The sequence below is a fragment of the Protopterus annectens genome, chromosome 9.part0 (assembly GCF_019279795.1).
Source record: "Protopterus annectens isolate FY-2018-M chromosome 9.part0, PAN1.0, whole genome shotgun sequence".
Classification (NCBI taxonomy): Eukaryota; Metazoa; Chordata; order Ceratodontiformes; family Protopteridae; genus Protopterus; species Protopterus annectens.
The window spans coordinates 1,481,487,532-1,481,493,531 of NC_056743.1; the positions used below are offsets into that span (position 1 = coordinate 1,481,487,532).

The 6,000-nt window shown below is 42.8% G+C and overlaps 1 protein-coding gene across 1 annotated transcript in view; it reads left to right on the forward strand.

Moving 5' to 3' along the window:
* The window catches only part of AKAP8 (A-kinase anchoring protein 8), a 1,438,733-nt gene that overhangs the window by 141,497 nt on the left and 1,291,236 nt on the right, over positions 1–6,000 (forward strand). The gene's annotated exons all lie outside the window — the stretch shown is intronic.

Sequence of the window (6,000 nt, forward strand, 5' to 3'; positions counted from 1 at the left end):
GAGGTACTTTTGTGGCCTTTCCTGTTGTTGCAGGTGTCTAGTGAGGTACATGCCAAATGGGGCATTGTACTTGATTGGCCTAATGAGGGAAGAGTAGAGGGCAACCGTGACCTTTCTTCCTGGATTCAAAACCCGTAGTCATGAGATGCGCCACATAGGGCTTTCTGACCACAGTGGCAATGTGGTGGTCAAGAGGTTGGTGTCAACCTGTGTTCCCAGATATCTTGTAATACCTTCTGTGTTCGGTGGGCTACCATCAATGTGGCAATTCAAGGGAACCGGGTTTTTCCCAAAGGGGACAAAGACTCCTTTTTTGGCATTGAGCTTAAGGCCATGGTATGGACACCAGTCGTTGGTCTCATTGAGACTTTTCTGTAGGATGTCATGATCACTTGGGGAGTTAATAATGGCTCCCAACTTGCAATCATCTGCGAACTTTAGCCTGGACTTCAGAGTAGTAGATACCAAACATGAGAGGACCGAACGTTGTGGGACTCCACTCGTGACTGGTCGGCAGTCAGACTTGGAGTCAGCTATTTTCACACTGTGGGTTCTGTCTGTGAGCCAGTTTGCAACCCACCTAGTGATATAGGGGTTCATGCCTAGCTTAGTAAGTTTTTCTAGGATTTCTTAGTGGGGAATGGTATCAGAGGCCTTGGCCAGATTAAGGTAGGCTGTGTGAGCCACCTTGCCTTCATCCACCGCTCTGGTGACTTGACTCAAAGAATTCAAGTTGAGCAGGCGTGATTTACCCTTCACAAAATTAGACTATAGGATCCAGAGTTTGGAGATTCCCTGTATTCTTGTTTGTTGGGACCATGATGATCCGTTCCACAGCTTTGCATATCAGACTCGTTGGGCTAATGCGGCTCCTTTGTGGAGAGGGATGACTGTAGCAGTGCGCCATTCGGTAGGGACAAATCCTGAGCTGAGGCTGTGATTGAACAGGGCGCACAGGTGAGGTGCCAGTTGACTTTGTAGTTCATGTAGAACACAGCCAGGGATACTGTCAGGTCCCATAGAAGCTGTATTCTTGGCCTTGGACAGTGCCGTTTTAACCTGTGCAGCAGTAATGGGGGGGGGGGGGTAAAAATATGTCAGTATATTTGCAATATCTTTTGGCTCAGTATAGGAAGTACCATTGTGTAGTAGCTCAGAGCAAATCTGAGTATTGCCATGGAGATTCTTTACGTAGTAGACAACCACAAGGCTGCCTATAGTTATGTGCTGCAATTCTGTTTTCATAAGCTACCTTTAGAGGATTTGATGAGGGATCTCAACCATTTGTTGAGGCTGATAAGGGAGGTTTTCCAGTCTTGGGACTTCACTTTATTACGCTTCAGTTCCCTCCTTCTGTTGTAGAGTTTATGGCAGGAGACCACCAGATTGGCTTCCTTTTTTTTTGTTTGTTTTATGACAGCGTCTTAGTTCTGTTGGGTATGGCGAGATCCATGCATTTGTGTAAGTGTTCGTACAGTGCATTGGTGTATGATTTGGCGGTCATGCAACTGGTTTCCATTTGCATGAGTGCCGTGAAGTTGGTCACCTCTGTTTTTAGGAGCCCAAAGTTAGCTTTGGAGAAGCTTATGATGGTTACCTTTGTTGGGGGGGTGCGGTAGGGGTGGGAGGGTTGTGGATTTCCAAGGCTGTCTTATAGCTGCACCTGAAGCATCTCGGATCCGTTACGTTGGGCTACCAGTCTGGAGGTGTGCGCATCCTTTATGAATATGGAAACCCCGCCGCCTTTGGAGCTTCGGCCCAAGTTCTGGGGCCGAAAGGTGTGGAATGAGTTATAGCCTGGTATTGCAGGGGTGCTTTCTGCTGCCTTGAACCAGGTCTCTGTTACAGCAGAAATGTCTGTTCTCCATTTTAAGGAGTACTTCGAGCGAGTGCATTTTGAGATTTAGACTTCTAGTGTTGAGCAGCATGAGCTCCAAATTGCATTTGTTTGTAGCTGCTACAGTGGTAATTTGGCCTTTGGAGCACCGCTTAAAAAAAGGTACTATAGGGGTGGCAAGACCCTTGGCCAGTATCTGGAAGCCCAGGGGTGACAGATGCAGGCCATCTCTGGCAAAGCATTGAGGTCCGTCAGTCATGTCGTCCCAGACAGATACTGGATCCCCTTAGAATGACACCAGATACTTGGTCAATTGTTGAAATCAATCATTTTCTGCTTGTACTGTGGCATCATTCTGGGTGATGATAGGATGCTGCTCAGGACTAGGGTCATACCTGCCTGGGCTACATAATCCGAGAGCTCCTCCAGGTTTCTTTTCATGTAGTCCAGGGAGGTACGTCTCTGGTCATTCAAACCCACATGTACAATGACTGTCGTATTTGTTCTTGTTAAGGCACCTGAGTGCGTGCATTGTCGTGGATCCTGGCATCTGTCAGGCAGCCGACACTTACTTTCTCCTAATTCAGCCTATTATCGAGTCACCTATGACTAGTGTGTTGGACAATGCTATTTTGCCTCCGGGGCTTTGGTTGAGTGGCACACTGTTTAGGAGAGTTGTGTGTGTCTTGATTAGTGTTGTGGTGTTAGTGCATTTCTGCCTTGGAGGTCTCTGCTGTTTGGTTAGAATTTTGAGAGCCTCCACGAAGGTGGGTGTGTGGTTTTTATGGGAAGGCAATGCTGATGTGTGTTCTGGAAGGCTGTGTTCCGTGTGGTGCGGGGCAAGTTTTGACCTTTTCCTCTTGACCAGTTATTCCGGTCTTGGCTGGAGAGTGAGTGGCTTCCAGTTTGGATATACAAGTGCATCTCTCACAAGTCTTGAGTGTTGGGGGGGGGGGGGTAAGAGGAGAGGGTTCAGTGTACATGAGGCAGTTGCTACATTGCCTCAGGATGCCCAAGTTCACGAGGTTAATAGGAGAATGCACAGGGAACTAACCTTTAGACATGCCTGGAGGGTTGGGCATTAAGTACTGGAAACGTTTCCTTGTAGAACATTTAGTGCTGGTAGCACTTGTGTACAACATTAATTGCTTCAAAAAGTCTGGTAAAGTGCTAAACTAACAAGCTAGTAAAAGTGCAGGAGATTTCTTCTAGTCCGCTCCTGTGCTTTTGTCTCGAGCATTTTCCTTTGGAATGTTTAAAAAGGTTTCACTGGCAAAGTCTCTCTGAATCTTGCTGTAGGAAGAATGAGAGCGTCCACTTCTGCTTGCTGACTCACTTTGAGTTGTATAAACTTTTTGTTCTCAACGTATTCTGCGTAAAAAAAAAAAGGGGGGGGGCTTTGATCCTTCGGGGGGACTCGCACACCTGGATACAGCAGCTTGAATCTCGCACCTTCCTGTCAGCATTCCCTGATTGCTGGGATAAATTTGCTTCTATTCTGCGTGGTGTACAGTGAAAAATAATTTTCTACAAACACAAAAAGATTTACCCTTCTGCCACAAATTTATTGGGGTCCACCCTTTTTGCTGTTATGATTGCATCTTTACGAATAAAGGTTTTGGCTACTTATGGCCAGGTTTGAAGCATACACTAGTGCCCTTTCAATTAACGAATTTTACTGTGCAACACCAGTCCAGCTGCTTGTTTGTGCTTTCATAAAGTACAGTCCATTTCTTCCAGTTTTTCTGGTACAGCAGAAAATCTCAGGTTTTTGCTGCACACTGTCTCCTAACTTATTTTTATTTTTTACGGATTTCTTCAGAAATCTCATTGGGCTACATTTTTTCTTGGTGTCCACCTCCTGATATTTGCAGGTTTGTCAGCTCACTTGAATGGCTGGCTAAAAATGCTTCAATTTTTTTTAGCCGTTGTTTGAATTTATGTATTCTTTCAGTGTTTAATTTATCTTGATCAGCTCTGAGTACATTTGATTTTTTTTTTTCTTTAAATTATTGGAAGCAATCTCTAAAGCTGAAGCTTTAACTGCTTTGTGCTGAACTGCAGAAAGCCAACAAGTCGATACTAGGAGTGGGGAGGAAATTGAGTCAAATGTTGTGTAGTGGTTTATGAAGGACCAGCCTGAGACTGAGTCTCATTTTAGTCAGATTAGGCTAATGCAGGCAATTGACATGCTGTAGGCTGTGGGTAGTAGTCGGAGGTGGGTTTTGGGGATTTATCAGATTGATGGGATTAGCATAATGGTTGAGATTAAGATTTTTTTTAGCATTTGTAGATTTCATTTTTTAGGTGGTCTGTTCCGTGAGTTTGTGCTATTGCCACTATTGGTGCGAGTCCTGTGCCAGCTTCACAGGCAGCCAGGGCTAGTAAAATTAGAGGTCTTCCCAGATGTGTAATTTTCTTAACCTTTAATAGAATTGAGCAGAAAAATGTGTTCCAATTTTTTCCTTGCTGGCGTCCAGGCAATGTGTTTACTAGCCAGGAACTGGGGGTGGGTGGGTGGGGGGGGGGTGGTGAGGTGAGGATTCAGTGGCACACTTGTTTTTTTCCAGTCTCTGTTTTCAGACACAGCTGAAGTTATGCTGTTGATCAGTGTACACCCATCTTGGAAGTCATGCCTGAAGCAATTTTTAATTGTAAAAATTGTATAAAATGTATAAATAGGTTTTGGCCAGTGTGAAATTGTTTTACATGCTTGGTGGGGGAGAGGTTAATGCAAGGCACTTGTTTGTGTGGGTGTAACATAATTCTTGATACATTTTCAGGTGTGTGAAATGGTAGGTACAGCAAGCGTACACTATTCAACATTATAGCTGGCCAGTGTATAAATTATTTTCTGTAAAAACTTGGGCAAGGATAGTGCGTGTGGGTCATCTTTTCATGGTTGCGATCATGCCTGAAAGAAAATTCTAAAGAACTCTGTGACGTGTGATGTTACAAGCTGGGTTTGCCTGGCAAGCACAGTTGGCTGTTGTAATTTTTCTCAAAACTTGGTTGTATGTGGGCTAACTTAGTTCTGTGCTTTTGATATTTTAAACAAAAGCTGCCTGAAATTTTCTAAGGTCTGGCTTTCATCTGGTTTCTTTCGACTCTTAAATCCTATGTTAAGTAATTTTCTTTCCTCAAAGTTTATTTTTCAAATAGAGTTGAATAAATTCCATAGTATTTGTAAATAACATATTAAATGACTATGTACACACTATTTACATCAGCCTGACACTGTAACAGAGCTCAATATATACAATTACTTTATAGGTGTAGCAACTCTGCACTGTAAAAATCCACTGCCAATCCTAGCGGACGGAGTTCTGCTGTAGCGACCCCTAACCGGGAAAAGCCGAACTACTACTTTATAGGTCTAACAGTCCAGTTATCAGTGTGCATCTGTTCAGTTATCGTGAAGTGTCTATCAGTAAGACTTTTTTTTTTTTTTCCATGTATTGTTAAATGGCTTAGGATGAATCCTTAATTTTAATTTTCAACAGTGCTGTGGCCTTCAGTAGGATGTAGAAGACTTCCAAAGTCAGTATTGTTTATATTCCAAGTATTGTCCAAACTAGATACATATTTGACTCCTTCATATGAGGACCTTCGTACACATTTAATACTATTAGAGCTTTAGATAAGTTAAACGATTCACTAAAGCTTTTAAAACATTTTTAGTAGCTTTAGATAAGTTAAACGATTCACTAAAGCTTTTAAAACATTTTTAATACCATTCGAAAATGGCTTAATTTTAACAATCGAAAAAATGATTCCAATCTGCATTGTGTATTTGATAGCACCTCCAGCATATTCCCTTTGTGAAAGAATTAATTTTAGTAATTCTATCTGGAGTTAAGAATGCTCTGTGCAAGCATTTCCAATTAAAAACTTTCCAGTGTTGTGTAAAGGATGTATGTTTTATTGATTAAAATATTTGATTTAATTTCTTCAGTTAGCTGTACAAGAGGGTAGTAAGACCTGTTATGTGTTATGGGTTGGAGACAGTGGCATTGACAAAACGGCATGAGTCCGAGCTGGATGTGGCAGAGTTAAAGATGTTAAGATTTGCAATGGGTGTGACGATGGTAGACAGGATTAGGAATAAGTATGTTAGAGGGTCAGCCCAGGTTGGACGGTAAGAGGCTAGATTGCGTTGATTT